Genomic DNA, 19,373 nt, shown 5'->3' with positions numbered 1-19,373 from the left:
AAAAGGTTCATAGGTACAAATGATCAAGATTTATTTTACGTGGTTAAAGAAGCTTTAAAAAATGGTTTTTCTTGCTACTTTTTAAAATATCGAAAATTGAATATTTTGTTTAATGATTTACCTTTCGATATTTCAAAAACCAAGGCAGATATCGAAAAATTTGATTATTATTTTTCGTCTACATTCATGAAGTTGCCTTGGCGCTCGTACTACCTTAAGAACTTTTGGTTTCTTGAAATATTGAATCGCTTACAAAAAGCCTTGAAGAATCAATTGTTAAATTTCACATTATATTGTTTTTTTATATTTTTTTGCGAAATATAACTTATGAGTATGAAACTTTAAGTGTAGGCTCATAATGAATGTTTTGTATTAATTTTCTCCATAAAAAATATTTATTATCCTATTTTTATTTTTTTTTAAATTATTTTAAATAAAATCACAAAATTATAAATGATTATTATTGTTTTAAGATTGTAATATTACAAGTGTGGGCTGTTTTTAATAATGCCTTTTTACTTTTTACAATAAATAAAAAAGAGTGGTTGAATTGTGAATCTATCTATATTTAATAATTCTTTTTGATACACCCATTCAAAATACTGAGTGTAACAGATTAATTCTACATACAAGAGAGTGTAGTACTAGGGATCAAAATTTATAGATATTCGTATATTTTTTAAGTCATAACAATGCAAATATACCCTGTTATACTCTTTGCATTGTTTGATCCATGGTATATGGTATAAGATTATAATGTACACACTAATGTAAGCAGACACTAGTGTACCTAGGAATGTACCAAATCCATCTCCCAAATATTTGAGTGTTGTTTTGTGCATTAATTACAAAACACGACCTCGGATAAAATTCTGGAGATATATATCAGTCATGCGTATTATTTTACATGCATTTATCCACCAAGGATCTCGTGATCCCAATCACGGGGAAGACAAAAACCTTCCAAATTTAAATAATTACAAGGCGGCTTTTATCCATGTTTGTGGTAGATCTATTTGCCATTTTGCATCACATTTCGCCTACTTTAATAAGACACATAATTGTTGGAAAACCTCCGATCCCCTCCCCTCCGATTGAAACTAGTGCAAAATGGTACATATGTCTATGACTACCAATCTGTTCATGTTTTGCGATGCAGTAAAGAAAATGTCGAAAAAACTTTCTTTAATTGTTTGTTTATATCTTCCTGATTGCTGTTACGATATCTCCCGGACCATCATTTAAATACAACAAGTAAAACAAACAAGCTGAGTTAATTGTTGAAATATCATGTATAGACAGTGTTAATTAGGCAATCGTTTGTTTTTTTATGTGATGTAAGTATAGAAAGATAGCCACTCTTACACACAAATTAAAACCAGCATCTTTCTTCTCACTTCTTTAGAGAACATATTATTGGCTATAAACAAATACACAATATACAGTAAATGTAGGTATACTTAATAAAATACATTCACATTATATATTACCTAATTTGCACCCTCACGGGTAAACAAGTTTACGAAAAAATGTTTCAAATAAAAGTTGTTTATTTTTTTATAAAGAAAATTTTTTATATTTAAATTTTTGTTCTATCTCTAACGGTTTACAAAATGAGTACGGGCCCAATGACCTATGTTGCTCGTTTACGAAGTCGACCTCACCTTTTACGTCCTGGGCACACAAATTTCAGCTTGATATCTTTTTTCTGTTTTGAGTTATCGTGTTGTTAGACAGACAGACAGACGGGCGGACAACCGGAAATGGACTAATTAGGTGATTTAATGAACATCTATACCAAAATTATGATTAGCATCAATATTTTTAGGTGTTACAAACTTGGGAGTAACTTAGTATACCTTGATATATTTCATATATACATGGTTATAACAACACGTTCGGTTTCAATGAGACTTACTACGATAAATGTGTACATAGTTAATTCAGTGAATTACAAACATTCTGTATCACTTTGTATAAAATATAATTATTAAGCATTTAATTTAAAAAATAATTTTATATTAATTTATTATTATTATTACTATCAATTATGTTTATGAATATAATAACATTTAAAAACAAAATACTAAAAAGGTTTATTGTTAATAAATTAATTGTTAAAGGTTAAAACAATACAGGTTCATGTTTAGTGTATTATAGTAGATTCCAACAGAGATATGCAAAATGTCGAATAATTTTCTTTTCATATCCCTATCTTTTTCAAAACTTTCCTAAACCTTAGCCAAGTGTATAAAAATCCAGCTTTTGTATTTAACTCTTTGTAGAAGATTTAATCATAATAAATTCAACCTTAGTTTGCCAAACTGTAAATTAAGCATTGGATTGTCAGCCATTGCCAAAGCTTCAATCAATCAAATAAACCATGTAATTCTGAATATTTAAAGTATTAACTTAGGAAGTCAAATACTTGCTTTATTGTTTAAAGAATTAAATATTATAGCAACCATTAAATATTATAGCAAGATTAAAAACGACATACTTCTGTTTTAGTAGTCAACCCAATATGTGCATACATTACCCACAATTTAATTGATCAGGATATTTTTTATGACACAACATAAAATTTCTTTGAACTTATTTTAAATTTTCTCTATTATGTTTATCTTCTGATAACACACGACTCTTTTTTTTGCATATTCTCAAAATTCATGGCAAGCTGAATCGATTAAAAAAGTTTTAGTCTCCTAGGTAACCTACGTGTCGGATTTTGGTGTCTGTTGCACTTTTTTTGGTTTTACATTGCAACCAGCAAACAAATCATAACGTGCGATAAGGAACATAGTTCGAAAAATATTTTATATTTTTCAATGTTGATTGTTCGAAAATATACGTTCCCGAATATTGGCTACATCTCAACGATTTCGAATGTTTTATCTTCCTTAAGAGATGTTCTGTCAAGGAAGACAATATTTCAATTTTAAGTATAGAAAAATGGCTTTATATTTTGAGGTCGAGGAATGACATGAAATGTAAATAGAGGGAAGAGAGGGCAAAGCAAACTTGTTAAATACCTTAAATTTTAACAATGATATGGGTGGTCCTTGAGTATGAGAATAGATTATATAAAAAAAGTTTGGTTAAAATCAAAATTCTTATAACAAAATTAAATTGTGAATTTTATTTAAGTAAATATGTTAATCTTAAATTTATTTCATTACCGCCAATAAGATTACCAAACGATTGAATTTAATAATAAAATTCGAGTACCAAGAAAATGAATTTAATATTATACACACACAAAAAAATACAAAATGAAATATTAGTTTTGTATACCCATAAAAAATGTTCACTTATACGGCAAAATATGGTACAGGTGGTTTTTGAAACATTCAAAAGAGAAAGGACCCCGCAATATAAGATAGGAAAATGGCTTTCTGTGAAATTTTTTCCAGCCACTTCCAAAATGTGCTTCAGATCGTTTGATCAAAAACTCTCATGGCACCAAAACTATTTAAGGAGTAGGTTTCGATCTACGGGCTATCAAAGCTACACATACATTATATTTATAGTATACCTATATGACTAGGAAAACGATTTTCTGTACTACTTTTCAAATCGCAGCCAAAACGTTCTTCGGATTTTTCTGATGAAAGCTCTCTCGGCCACAAAAATTTAACTACGAGCTATATAACAATAATGTTCGTGTATCTTTGAACGCCCATAGCTCAAAAACTATTCGTAAAAAAATTTTGTGGCGGTGAGAGCTTTTGATTAAATTGATCCAAAGAACAATTTAGGTTTGGTTAGAAAAAGTTCCATAGAAAGCCATTTTCCTATCTAATATTGCGAGGTCCTTTACGTAAAAATCCGGTTCGTTAAAAATAAGACAAAACTGCAGTCTTAAATGATTTTTTTCCCAATTTAGGACGTAGATGTTAGATTTCGAATGCATATTTTGAATCAAAGTTCTCAAAGACAATTTTTCTCATTCGTTCAACCTTCAACAAGAAACCGTGGAAGGTAATTAAAAAATATGTGTCTTTTAATTCAAAAGCTGCAAAGTTCAAGTATTCGAATGAGTTTTAGAGAACAGATGCTTGAAATTTCACAACTATTCTTGAATCTTTTCGAAAAAGGTTGATTTTTTTGATGCCGAGTGTATTTTGCAATTAAGTTTACACTAAAATGATATTAAGAAAGACGTAATATTTCAATTTTTTCGAAATGACGATTTTAATTGAAATAAATAATTCAATCAATATGTCAAATAATTATAAAATTACAAAATTCTTGAAATTGAGATGTGTCGTTTACAGTATTTTACAAATTCTCAGTACACGGTATTAATATAATGATAGAGAAGCCACTTGGTCGGTGGCATCTTGTGTAACAAGAGACATGGTGACTAAACTGCTCTCCATCATTGTCACTGTCGTAAAGTCACTATCTCCCACGTTTATGTAAGCCATCATCAGAGGAGTTCTACCGCTGTGTTGTGCCGTGCACAGGTGTGTATTATATTATAACACTATACCTACGTATACATGTAATACTTTTATAATATAAAGCGGACATGAAAAAGATATCAGTGAGTTGATATCATACTTTTTGATTCCTTTTTTGGGCCTGTAGATAAATCATCGAGAGCCTTGATAACATTGTTTTATATGTCTACATATTTTAATTTTTTTTAGAACTATCTTATCGCACGTTCTGTTTTGTTTGCTGATTGGGAGGTAAAAGAAAAAAATATGCAAATGACACCAAAAGCCGACAGGTAGAATACCTAGGAAACTTAAACTTTTTTAATCGATTCAGTATTTTTTTGTCCAAAATTTATGTTTTTTCATTTAAAAAAAATGAGTTGCAACTTATCAGGACTTAAACATAATAAAAATAATTTAAAGCAAGTACAAGGAACTTTTATGTTATGTAATGTAATTAAATTGTGGCTAATGTATCCACATATTGAGTTGGCTATTAAATCAGAAGTATGTCCTTTTTAAAATAATATTACAATTAATTCTAAGTATAGAGTTAAAGTAGCTATAATATTTAATTCTGGAAACAATAAAAAAAGTATTTGACTTCCTAAATAATCAATTTCAGAATTACCAATGCAAAAATATGTAAACACTATCGCGCAAGAAAAAATGAAAACAAAAACCTAAAATATGACATGTGTCATAACAAAGTCAAACCCTGCCCAGCTATGACATAAACTAAGAATATTATTTGCAAACCATTATCAGTTTTTAAATAAAACAAGTGAAAACAAACAATTGACTGAGTTAATTGTTGAAATACCATGCATAGTCAGTGTTGATTTCTTTATCACATTACACATACAAACATGTGACACATACATAACTGATAATCAAGTATAGTACATATTATAAAATTTCCGCCTAATTGGTGCCCTCACGGGTAAACAGTGATGTTTACGAAAAAATATTTCAAACAAAAATTGTTTAATTTTTGATAAGGAACATTTTTTACATTTAAACTTTTGCTCTATCTCTAACGGTCTACAAGATGAGTCCTACGGACCCAAGACCCAATTGACCTATGATGCTCATTTACGAACTTGACCTCACTTTTTACGTACGCTGTAAAAATTTCAGGTCGATATCTTTTTTCGTTTTTGAGTTATCGTGTCCACAGACGGACGGACGGACAACCGGAAATGGACTAATTAGGTGATTATATGAACATCTATGACAAAATTTTTTTCCTAGCATCATTATTTTTAAGCGTTACAAACTTGGGACTAAACTTAATATACTATGTATATTTCATATATACATGGTATAAAAATACTTTTTAGTAATCATCATATTGATATTGATGAAATATTATTTCATATGCAAATATTTGTCAATTTATTGTAAATAATATTTTTTTGTATTATATTTTGTATTTAAAAAAATATGTATAATCATAATATGTAAATGTTTATTTAATTTAGTTCCCACACCAACGTACTTATTATGTAGGTATTGAATAAATATAAGGGAAAGCCTGTTATACCGTACCAGTTTTTTAGGCGAAGAAATAAAAAGTAATAAAGTTTGATTTTGAGTTAGAGTTTTTAAGTTAAGTTAATTGAATTTGAGTTTTTAAGTCAATTCTGAATTCGCTGCTTTCAACAACACTGATATCTAAAGGTGTCGTATTACTAGGTGTGGATTGCCATTTGAAATTTCAAAGTCGGGAACGGTGGGTTGAAGTAATGAAACCTTAAACTTTCATGGGTGAAGTTATGAAATCTAAAACGTTCCTAAAACTACCATTTTTGAACTTCTCTGTCGATATCTAAATCAACGTGTCTTCATTCAAAACAATAATCGCATCAGGTCAAGCGATATTAAGGATGGATACCTTCCATCTTCTAAATAGTCTATCTCAATTTAATGCCCTTTCAAATTATGTATAACAAGGTAGAGGAGTGCCATTTGAAATTTCAAAGTTGGGGGGGGGGCAAACGTGTTGAAACCTAAACTTCTCTAGGTATCGTTTTTGAACTTTCCCCCTCGATATTTTAATCGACGTGTTTTCACTCAATACAATAATCACATTAGGTAAAGACTTATTAAGGGTGGATACTTTTGAAATAAACACACTGTATATTAATGATAATAATAAATTATTTTAATTTTATTATCATTTCTTCATCGTGCTGATATTCAATAATACATAATTTATAACGAATGGAACATAATTCTTACCTGGTGGACACCTTTCGTTTTTTTCATGTATTTTCCATATTTTTGAAGATATTTGCATTCAAATGTTGTTGGGAGCTGTCGGCAAACAACAGAGTGATTCAATTACATTGCATCCGCGGTGCTATACCTTACCCTATAATTCCACTTTGGTTTCAATGAAAAAAGTCCGATATATTGAATTCCATTAGATAAAGTAAAGTGACACAGATTAAAGCATACATATTTATTTAGTTTCATATACCAATTTAATATACACATACAGGATAATTTTATAAAATTTTCCACTCAATTTTCTTTTTTTTTACCGGATTCGAATTTCAAAAAACGATAAAAAACAGGTTTTATTATTTTTGGGAGTGATTATAAATTTGTCTATTTTTATTTTCCGAGGGTATCTTTCTGGTCAAAAAATGTCCAACTTTGTTTTTATAAATGGAACTGCATAGGTACTGTTAAGTAGTATACTCTGTATTCTTGCCCCAAAAAAACAAATTTTTGAAAAATTTTTAACTGTTTACTCTCAAAATAATAATTTTTTTGTACAGATTGTTATTTTTTTGAAAACGAGTATTTTTTTGCCTTCAAATGTTTTTCCCTATACTATTCCAATAGGATTCTGGAGGTCGAGGAAAAAAACTTTTCAATCAAATGTTAATTTTTTTCGGCAAAGAATGAGAGTCTATTCCAAAAATAGGTGGTTCCATTCAAAAAACATTTTTAACCATCATTTGAATAAGAGAACCTTTTGAGATGGAAACTTTTTAAAACATCATCTTGTATATTGTGATGCTATCCCTATCAACCAAACACCATAATAATTTTTATTTATTTTTACATAAAAATAAAATTTACATAAATTTTGTAAATTTTAACATTGAATTTCGATATGTATACTTTCTGGTTATGGTCAACGAAGGCCGAACCTACATGATACAAGGTCACTTATAGGCCATTGCCTTTTACAATTTTTATACAACAATTACATAATATAATAATATAGCATTGGCAATCAACCTCTAAAATTAGGAAATATTTGGACATATTGCAGACAAGTTAGTAGCGAATAATATGAAAACGCTTAAAGTGGATCAATTTCTCCAGCTGTTTGAAGAAATCTACGTGCGATCAGAAAGTTAAAAGTATACGTAATAATAAAATTATAATTTATTTCTTTTTATTTGCTGATTAAAATAATTTAATATCTTCGATTTCTTTCGCCAATTAAATCATCACTACATATTATAAAACAAAGTCGCTTTTTCTGTCCCTATGTCCCTATGTCTCTATGTCCCTTTGTACGCTTAAATCTTTGAAACTACGCAACGGATTTTGATGCGGTTTTTTTTAATAGATAGAGTGATTCAAGAGGAAGGTTTTTATGTATAAAACATCCATATTATAGTAGAGTAAGGGGTTGAAATAGGGGTTGAAAGGGATATGCTTCAAAAACCCTTTGTATGCTTAAATCTTTGAAACTACGCAACGGATTTTGATGCGGTTTTTTTTAATAGATAGAGTGATTCCATAGGAAGGTTTTTATGTATAATACATCCATATTATAGTAGAGTAAAGGGTTGAAATAGGGGTTGAAAGGGATATGCTTAAAAAAAAAAAATTGTGCATCGATTAAGCTCAAATATTGACACGGTGCAAGTGGGGATGTTGCCCAGCAAAGCGGGTAGTTCACAGCTAGTACTATATAAAATAATATAATATGCAATACGGATTACATTTAAGTTATAAAACTTTTGCGCCGCTGTGAAAATAGAGCAAAGCTATAGCACCCAATGAAAGTTTATGTAGTTTATACAGTGCTTTAAAAGGCACCTTTCAAAGGATTTCAAAAAGAGCCAAGGAGAGGCTAATTTTAAATTTTAGGGGGATAATCAAAATAAAATTTATCTTTTTTTTTTTGGAACTCGTTGAAAGTGATTTTAATTGAGAACGAGCCGATGTGATAAGACTGGTAAGACGAGGTGAATAATTTTAAATTTTCGAGAAAGTTTTAGAATGTTCGAAAATGTTCTAAAATGTTCTATAATGTTCTCAAATATTATTTAAGACAATTCTGAACCATTGAATGGATTTGATATCGTTCTAAAATATTGAAAAACATAAACCGGAAGTTTAGAATCTTATCTACATTAAATACTAGATGACCTCGTGAACTTCATTTCACTTGCAATTTATTTAATTAACTATTGATCAGCCAATATTAATTGTAATTAAACTGTAGCTGAAATTCATTAATAGCTATACTATCCTTAACCCGCCTTAATAATAATAAATAATACCTCAATACTATTCAAATTGCTATTCACAATTCTAGATAAATATGGTGGGAGCGCAAATAAGTGCGTTTCCACCATTTATTGTATTTAATATTTTTTCTTAAATTTTCTAATGTACCGCTCAACTTTATCAATTTTTCCTTTAACGCAAACCTGCTCCTGACAATTATTAATACAATAAAAAAAGAATTAGTGAAATTTTTCCATGCGTTCGCGCGTGATTCGTTTTCCAGAAGAAATAGTGGATTATTTTTTTTATAAATAGATTATATTAATCGACAGTTACTTTATTTAGATAATTAAATAATAAAAAATAATTTGTATGTACATTACGCAAACCTTTTATTTATTTACATTGAGATTTGCCAAAACAATCATTGCTTCAAACCTAAAACTTTCCATGCACTATGAATTTACCACTTCATTTCAATTAATTTGTAACTTTTATCAATCAAAAATATTAATTCACAATAAAAAAAATTCAATTAAGGAATTTTCCAACTATTTCACTAAATTATTTATTGTTATATTTCAAACTTTTGAAGAATTTAACATGAACTGATTCCTATAGTCAAACATAGAAATTTTATAGGCTCTCACGCACGAAACTGTAATAGTAATTGGCTATTCCGGAAAACACAAAATACAATGACAAACTTTTTAAAGAATTTTCTTTTTATTTTTTAAGCACTTTAATTTGGAACACAAAACCAATTGGTACTTTACAAACACTATAAATTTTAAACGTCCTTGACCACTATTTTTGATTTTACATAAACAAAAACAAAAAACAATTTCACTTTGCAAACTTATTCTAAGCCCAATAAGAATATAACATACTAATATTTTTATTTGATTAAATAAAACTATTTATATTTTGGATATTTGAATTTGGAGAAATAAGGATCAATGTCCTAAGGATCGAAAATATTTCGTACGATTGCTTTCTTTAAAGACTGCTTCTAGCCAATTAGACATTTTATAACAGACTGATTATGAGTTCACCAGCTACAGAATATTTATATTTTATCAGAATTTTATACAAGTAAAAAGTATATGTATGTTACCGGTAGAGTACATAACACTTGATAGTCATTTTTTTAAATGGCGAACTCTTCTAGGTATAAAGTTTCAAAACATGGCAAGTAAGCTTTACCGCAATTCAAATCAAATCAAGGAGAGATAGATTACTAAATCTCATAAAATGTATTTATTCATTTTCTCATGGTGGGCTTAGACGCTCATCCAAGTGACACCAATTGACTTGTACAAGCTAATTTTTAGATGTAAATAGTTGCATGTGAACAAAATGAAGTTTGAACAAGCCAAAAAAATTTCTGTATTATTAAGCTTTACTGAGCTTATACGCCAGTAAAATTTAAATTCAGACAATTTCACTTTAAAAGTTTCCACCAGGAAAAATTTAAGCCATCAAAAATAAAAAAATAAAAGTTTATTTTTTTGAGGCAAAAAATCAAAACTGCTAAGAATTTTTCTTCTGCAATCAAAACAAGACACATTTTTTTCATTCGCCTCGCAAATAAGAACATACGAAGTTAATTATTTTTTAACCCACGAACCAATAAAGGGGTGTCTGTCTGTGCCATCATAGCGCCAAAACGGAAGAACCGATTTTTTGTTTCGTTCGAAAGGTAATTTAATCGGGATTGGTTATAACTATGTTACAAGTGTAAGTTCAAGGTACGTACCCGGAACATCCAAAAAATAGGCGATGATCCTTAAAATCGGTTCAGTTTGGAGAAGTCTCTAAGGAAAGAAGTAATTTAATGGAAAGTGTTCTTAAATACATTTCAAGTGCGAGTTTAGGGCTCCGTAACCGAAAATTTTTTCGAGTGTTTTAATTTTTGATAATTTCACTTGTTTTATAAAAAATTCCATTCATTTTCGCAAAAACATATAGATGGAAACTTTTTAAAAGTACCCTATATCGATACCTAAAGATTCTATAGAATACCTAATTATACATATTGCCGGTAACATATATACTTACGTACATTAAAATATGTTCACACCTTCATTTTATATAATAATACATATAGTATAGTATCTTGTTTATATAAAACATAAATAATTCTTTAATCTGGTTACTTTTACGTGTTTGATTTTTATTTATATATATTTTACACAATATTTTCAATACTATAAAAGGTGTAATCTTAATATTATATTTGTATTATTATTACATACGTACGAGTTTAAGTCAATAACTATTTTATTAGGCTAATTGGCAAATAGTAAATGAACTAAATAAATAGACAATCAAATAAAATCAATACAAATCAACTTATAAAAAAAAATATTATATTTAAATTGTGGTCGTAATAATAGACATCAATTGACCAAATAGAAAGAGTAGGATTAATTAGATGAATCGGTATTTCAACATTTAGTTATTCAGGGGTGAAACCAAATTTGAGGTGGAAATGCAAAGTAAAAATAACAGTAAATAATAAATAAGAACCCTTGCATATTTCGAAATAAATTTCGATTTTTGACCCAGTTTCCTAGATCAATTTTTTGTATTATTTAATACGTATTTCGACAACCCTTTGACTCTTGACTCTATTTGGTGGCGGACTGCACCGCCACCAAATTAGTAACAAGTAACGTACACAATAAGAGTTATAACGATTAGCTAATTCATACTGCTGATGACTACTTAGGTAGTCGAAATACGTATTTATATAATACAAAAAATTGATCTAGGAAATTGGGGCAAAAATCGAAATTTAGTATTTTGTGGATCAACAATTTTTTATGCACATTTTATACTCAGAAGAATAAATCTGAGATTTCTAAAATTTTGGTAGAAGGCTAATTTTTTTAAAAATAGATTTCTTTCGTTGTTAAAAACAGAGAAAGGGAGTTTTCCAGTTCCGAAACGATTTGCACGACCTTCTGCGCGCGCTTTTGGGACAATTTATCTCTACACTGTTTTCTTTGGTGACATTTTCTTCTATTGATTGGATTGAGACGAATAAAAACATAATTGTTTGTTATAAATTTCTGCATCGACCTTACTTGCTATCGAATTCTGAACCTAGCAAACTAACCTCAAAATCTAAAGAACTCTGGTAACTTTTCGAAAAATGACGGAATTGAGTTGAAATTTTGGATAAAGATGTAATTTTATGATCATAAAAAAGTGTGATAAATATTTTTGTTGAGAAAAATGAATTTTTGACATTTGGCATTTTGACAAGAAATACCTCTATGAAGTCGATATCATTTTTTGTTCGTGCGATATCGACGACGAAAAAAATGACCATAGACATACGTATGTACGTCCACACACACGTACTTCTTCTCCAAATTGGTGTTATTACCTTGTCCTAACCAGGAAACGTAAAGATATGTAATAACAATGGGGTTTAACCTCCGTTTCTCTGGCATATACGACTATAACTGAGGCTACCCAAACCATTATTTGGTAATCTTTATTAATTAAACTACATTCATATATATATAATTACATTTTATGGCGTGGGTGGAGTCGGTTACTTCGTTTTTATCCAAGCGACGACAGTGTGATCATTTTTATATGTAGACAAACGTATAAAGTCTATCGCTTAAGACCGCTCGGACACAAGCTGTGAAGCAAAGATGTGAAGAAAATTTCGATTCCGAAAATCGGATCCATTAAATAACTTATGAAACTGGCTAGTTAAAAACGAACTCATATGAAGTTGCAAAGAACAGCTGATACAGAATAACATCATCTTTTCATAATTTAAGGATGGATGAGCATGACAACAATGTTTGATTTAAAGGCTCAAAATTTGTTTGTAGGTAGTCTTTTACTAAAAGAATATGTGGCTAAAATTTCAGCTTAGGTAACCGTGCAAATTTTTAAGAAAAAAGTCATTAAAAATCGATATAAAATACATTGGCTCTTATGGAGGAATCTCAAAAAACGACATATTTTGGAAGTTTTTGATAATTTTCATTTGGAATGAATGAAAACAAATTTTAAAAAAACTTTTTAATAGAAAGTAAACATATTAGCAATGAATTAGAAAAGAAAAAAACTAAGTGTCACCGTCCATATAAGGGATGTAAGAGCAGGGTAGATTAAGGGTTGAAATTATTTTTATCTTATTTTCAACTTTGATGATGAATTTTGTTATAACTTCATGAATGTAGATGAAAAATAAGAATAAAATTTTTCGATATATGTCTTGGTTTTCGAAATATTGAAAGCTAAATAATTAAACAAAATTTTCAATTTTCGATATTTTGAAAATTAAGCCAGATATCGAAAAATTTTATTCTTGCTTTTCGTCTTATATCGTCAAGTAATAATATAAATTTATCATCAAAATTGAAAATATCTATTTTTAAATTTGTGCCCCCACTATCATGCTCATACATCCTTAAGTACATATCTACCTCTATCCATTACAATCATTCATTTTGAATGATTATGTAAGTATATAGTATGTAATGTAGGTACATTGAACATGTTGTGTGTTAATTTATCGGATTCAAATGTGGGTGATCAATCATTTCACATTGACTTTCAAACAAAAATAATAATAAGAATAAAAAAAAACTAAATACAAATTTACCTCTTTCTATATCTATATAAATGTTAACTTTCATGCTCATAAAACAGTACTTATTTGTACACTTATTTTATGAACACAAAATGATTGAACCGTTACCTTTATACCAATATTTTTATATTTGTATTAATTAGTAGGGGAAGATGTGGTACCTAGAGTCAAATGTACCATGAATTATCATGCAGTTTTTGAAGATATTGCATCTGAATACAGATATTGCCCAACACAAAGTGGATTTTTTGGTAAAAAAGTTAAAAACATTAATTCTTTTTACTGTCTATTTACAAGCTGGGTCTCAAGCGGGAACCCAGCCTACGAAAAAGGTGATGGGCACGGCACAGCACCTGAAAATCGATCAAATGTGAATCGAAGTATGAACTTGCTCATGATCGATATAGTGCATTCCTACAAAGGATCTGTTTACACATCACAGTGTCACATTTAGACTCTAAACTACTGAACCAATTTTGATGAAATTTTTATAACTTCAAATTAAATTAAACGCCAGTATACATTTTACATATATTTTACAATAATTTTATTTAGGTTCTTTACTTAAATAACAAATTCAAGCTTTGATTTTTTTCGCGAAAGTGTTGATAGTATCATTGATTTCCAGTTGTTTAGGAAAGGAAGCCCGAATAATCTTTCCTGCCCCATTGAGGCACGAAACCAAGATTTTACCCCGTGAAGTGTAAAAAACGATCTATCTGCGGTAGATACGCTGGCCGGAAGAGTAACGCTACAAATCTTGGTCGTATGCTTCAATGAGATGAACTACCGACTCTGATATGGTGGAAATATTTTCACGTTTTCCATTTGGCCAACCAGAGTCAGTATTCACTTATAATAGGTGATTCACTATCATTTATGAATCGCCGGTACATCTGAACTACTTTTTTCACTGCCTGGATATCGACATTCAACTACTTCAACATTTGGATCATTGATAACGGAATCTAATAGAGGGGTATGTAAATTGATTTCCAAAAGTTCCTCTATCGATTTCGGTAGACTTTTTTTTCGATTTTTTAAATACGCATGCTTTGAATCGAATTTTTAAACAAACAAAAATCAGTTAAAGCTTTTGTTGGTTATTCAGAGTACTAGATGTCTGTAAGAGAAACGTGCAGCACTTTCAATGTTTTAATACTTTCCACGATGCTAATCTCTAAAGTAAACTGTATCGATTACATGATGAAGACAGCGACTTCAGCTGTAGAATCATCCTTGGTTGATTCGATAGATATCTTTTTTTTCTTATTATTCTAACAGGATGATCATTGAATTAAAAAAAGGCGAAATCTTTTTTTTTCGAAAAAAAAGGTGTGTCCGTTAACTGGTTGAATGATCCAAAACTTTTGCTTCGTTTCAACAATTGTATTTGGCAATGTTTTTCAACTCATATTTTATGAAAAATTTTTATTTTTCATTCTTCACAGGTTTTAACTTCACAGAAATTAAAATTGTATAAAATACAAAGAAATTATCTTCCGATTATAGTACAGGGAGAGGCAGAGGAGTGTGCTATTTTAAAAACGCTGTACTTAATATCTCGTCAATTGTTACAAATTATCTTTTTTCTAGCTTAAAATATAAAAAAGTATTTAATAGTAGGCTATGTTTTCCTTTCATCTAAAACGTTTCTTGTCATTCTATCATGCATTATAGAGCATTGGATACGCATTTCGCTTACGCTATAAAAACGATTTATCAGAAAATTAAAATAAAAAACACTTTATTGGACAAGCTTTTATTGTACTAAGAAGTAAAAAATAATTTTTTGCATGAATCACTCATACATGACTATTAGCAAGGATAATTTGGATGATGTTGTGCAGGAGTAGACACGATCAATTTTAACTGAAGAATATTGAAGTAAATATCAGCCTTACTATCAGCCATTACCTGTAGCCTTACGTAACTGCTTACGCTTAATTTCAGGTAAACGTAGTAGTAAGAAACAGTGTTGCCTATTCTAATATTCTATGGGATGGTACTTGATTATTAATTAATTAATATTAATCGCAGTAGATTTATTATGGCAGAGATTGTATTATTAAATATTTTATATTGTAATCAACCTATTCAATTCTTTTTTCATGGATAAAAAGATATATTTTTCCAATACTGGATCTTGGACCATAAACACAACTAATTTTCTTCAGTATTTAATTTTTTTTAAATGCTCTTTTGTGGCGATGAAAAGATTTTATGAAGAAGTAATGAAATATCTTTTTGCAGAATTTTCAAAATCGCACACTTTTCTAGCGCACCCTGTATAAGTATCATAGCTATACGGACGGCAACGACTGGATGATTAAAACTAGAACTAGCAATAAATGTAATTATAGTTAACTCATGAACGCCTTTAGCTATTAGTTTATAATATATATTGTCATCGTAAATCATAATTATCGATTTACGATTTAATAATTTTTATGCGGTTTGATCAATTATTATTTCCTATAATAGATCTTAGGATGATGGTTTTAGAATTCCGTTTCATTGCTTCAATGTAATAATACACCTATAGATTTATCAATTTTATGAATAAATAATAAAGTTAACAAATATCGTTAAAAAACCGCACTTTTAAAAATATTTTACCATTTTTCTTCTATATATTAATAAATAACTATACTTTTTTTAAACTTTAAACGATGTATGCAGTTTTTAATTTATTTTAAAATTGCCTTTGATTAGCCATGGCAAAAAAAAAAACTTACATCAAGAATAAAAACTATCTTCTATATATAATTTTTGTTTTAAATCATTCTCTTGAAATAAATAAATAAATTCTAGGAACAAATTAAAAAAATTATTGACACTTTTTAATTAAACATACTTAATTCAATTGTCTCAACAGAAATGCTTTCTGGGATTGTGAATAGATGTTTTCAAATTGAACACGCATACAGGGTGGGTTGATTTAGTCTATGATGGACCTTTCATCAAATTAGACCTTTTTCTCTGGGTTGCTTAAATAGTCAATTTAGATCCTAAAAGGTTAGGAATGGAATAACACTTTAAGTTAGAAAGTTGATGCCCATTTTTTGAGAATAGTAAATTTTCGGAGGAAATATAACTTACAAATACGCCACTATTGCACTTAATCGAAATAAAATACGCTTATTACAGAAAAATGCTTTAGCCAAAAGTTGTCAAGGGTAATAGTAGACTATTCGACTATCAAATAGTCTTTACCCATGACTTTGCCTTGAAATTCTAGTTTCAAGGTCATTTGACCTTGATCGATAACTAATCTAGTAAATTGATATTGATTGAAGCTTGATAACTTTTGCCTAAGAAATTTTTTCTGCAGCAAGTGTATTTTCTTTAAATTGATTGCAATAGACACATATTTTTAAGTCGCATTTCCGCCGAAAAAAAATTAGTTTTAATGAGTCGAAATATTGAGATTCGAAAGAATTAAAAAATATGATTGGAAGCATACGAAACCTTTTACGTACCTCCAAAAGATTCATGCATTATAGATTTTCATTTTTGTTGAAAATTGTATTCATAATATTATGTATTAATTATTTAAAAATGTGCGTACGGGATTTTATAACTGTTTTATTGAAAAATATTTGGTATTAAATGCGTCTACGCAATAAATTGATAATAAATGTTAATATTCTTACACCGCCCAAAAATGATCTATTGATTTAGAAATTGATTTAACAAGTAGATTAAGAAAAAATATTATAACAGGTATTTAAGATTCACTTAATTTTAATATTAGAGAAATATATCGAATTTTTAAAATACATATTTTGTATGGACACTAGATATATTTTGGACACTAGAATTTTTCCGGATATGTGGTTTATTACCAATCCTAGGAACACCTTGGTCTAGCCTTGTGCTAAGTTTAAACGAAATCGTTAAAGTCGTTTTTGAGAAAAAAACAAAAATCCTGTTTTGGCCTAGAGGGAACTATCCTTGAAAAAAGGCCTAGGGAAAAATCGTCTAGAATTATGACCAAACTGAACCTATGTACCGAGTTTGAGAAAAATCGGTTGAAAATTGAAGACTCCAGCTTGGTAACACAACATTTTTTAAAAACCACTTTTTTGGAATCAAAACGTGTATTTTCGTTGAAACCCCGATATCGATTTTTTTTTCGATCACAATACTTTATTATATTTATAATATAATAAAGTAAAAATATGTCACAAAATTAGTCATAAAATTCCAAAAAATTTGATTTTGTTGTTCCACACGCTAATTTTGTCCCATTTTCATCAATCAAGTATGTAATTCCAGTAACTTTTCAATTATTTGGTTAAATTTAGCGTATCTGCAATAAATTTCGAAAATGCAGTATCGTGGTTTCCATATTTCGTATAAAGGCTAATATAAAGGAGTAACTACTACAAAAAATAAAAAATATGACTCAAAATAAGTGGGTTATAAAAAAAAATTAATTTAAGTACGATAAAAATTGACCAAGATATCCAAAAAGTGATTTTTTAAACTTTATGACGTCATAAAAATACAAAAAATTTGATTTTGCTGTACCACACGCAAATTTTATCAATCAAGTATGGCATCCAAATAATTTTGGTCAAATTAATCAATCTTCAATAAATCTCGAAAATGCAGCATCGCTGTTTCCACATTTGGTATAAGGGCTAATATAAACGAGTAACTACTACGAAAAATTAAAAAATATGACCCAAAATTAATGGGTTTGAAAAAATCATTCATTTCAATATGATAAAATTTCCCAAAATACCCAAAATTTACAGATTGGATTCATCAAATAATACAAAAATGATAAACACATACAAACTCATAAAAATGGGTTATTCAAGGATTTTCAGGATTTAAATTCAATCAGTGCTGGAAGAATACAATTCTAAAGCTTTATTTTCTTCACTATGAATGATAGAGGAAGAGATTGAAAGCTTACAATTTTTTCCTCTATATTATTTGATTGTTCGTGTGCGGTCATTTTTTATACAGCGGGTATAAAAACAAATTACCGATCAATTGGCAAAAAACAGGAAAAAAAAATTACGTATAAATTATTAGTCTCATGGGTTGATTGCTTCCACATACTAAATTACAATTTCAATAAAATATACTCTCGCATACACACATTGCCCTAATTACATGAATGAAAGGAGCCGATATACGACGTATAAGTCAAGTTTATAACAATCATAATAATAATAATAATAATAATCACATAATCAATAATAATAGTCTTTGATTTTTTTTTATATCCTGCAGCTAAATTTTATAATCTACACACATTTAAAAAAAAAAATAAACCGTTAAATTTACGCAAAATTTTTATCAAATTTTGTTGAATATTATTATTATTTTATATCCTCTGTTTGATTGCGGCGTATACCGTGTGTTTATTTTCCAAAAAATCAAAAAATCACGTTAATTTCACGATTGGGACGGTAGTTTTTGAGATATGGCAAATTCGTCCTACATTTCTGGCCATATATCCAAAACTACTTATCCGATTATTAAATGAACCCGATTTTTGGATTTTTTGGGTCATTTTTACCTTATAAACCAAGTTTTATCCAATTCTGAGAGTAAAAAATTTTTTCGGTGTTTTACCGATTTTTTTGAAGGGGTACTCCTTAAGAAAATGACAAAAAATCGAGAAAAAAATATTATTTCCGATTTTGACAAAACTCAGTTTATAAGCTAATTTTGACCCAAAAAATTCAAAAATTACGTTAATTTCACGATTGGGACGGTAGTTTTTGAGATATTGCAAATTCGTCCTACATTTCTGGCCATATTTCCAAAACTACATATCCGATTATTAAACG

At 28.9% G+C, this 19,373-nt stretch overlaps 1 protein-coding gene across 5 annotated transcripts in view; it reads right to left on the bottom strand.

Annotated features, from left to right (window-relative positions):
- Positions 1-19,373, bottom strand: part of LOC123297923 (leucine zipper putative tumor suppressor 2 homolog) — a 167,003-nt gene that overhangs the window by 20,279 nt on the left and 127,351 nt on the right. The window contains exon 1 of one of the 5 annotated variants that reach the window (XM_044879759.1): positions 9,335-9,398. The exons of 3 other annotated variants lie outside the window; for them this stretch is intronic. The gene's annotated coding sequence lies outside the window, so the exon portion shown is untranslated. Of the gene's footprint in view, positions 1-9,319; positions 9,399-19,373 lie in introns of those variants that run through there. One more of the 5 variants, XM_044879758.1, reaches the window with a different exon arrangement.

This window comes from Chrysoperla carnea, chromosome 4, assembly GCF_905475395.1.
Source record: "Chrysoperla carnea chromosome 4, inChrCarn1.1, whole genome shotgun sequence".
NCBI lineage: Eukaryota > Metazoa > Arthropoda > Insecta > Neuroptera > Chrysopidae > Chrysoperla > Chrysoperla carnea.
This window is presented reverse-complemented; position numbering and strand designations above follow the sequence as displayed.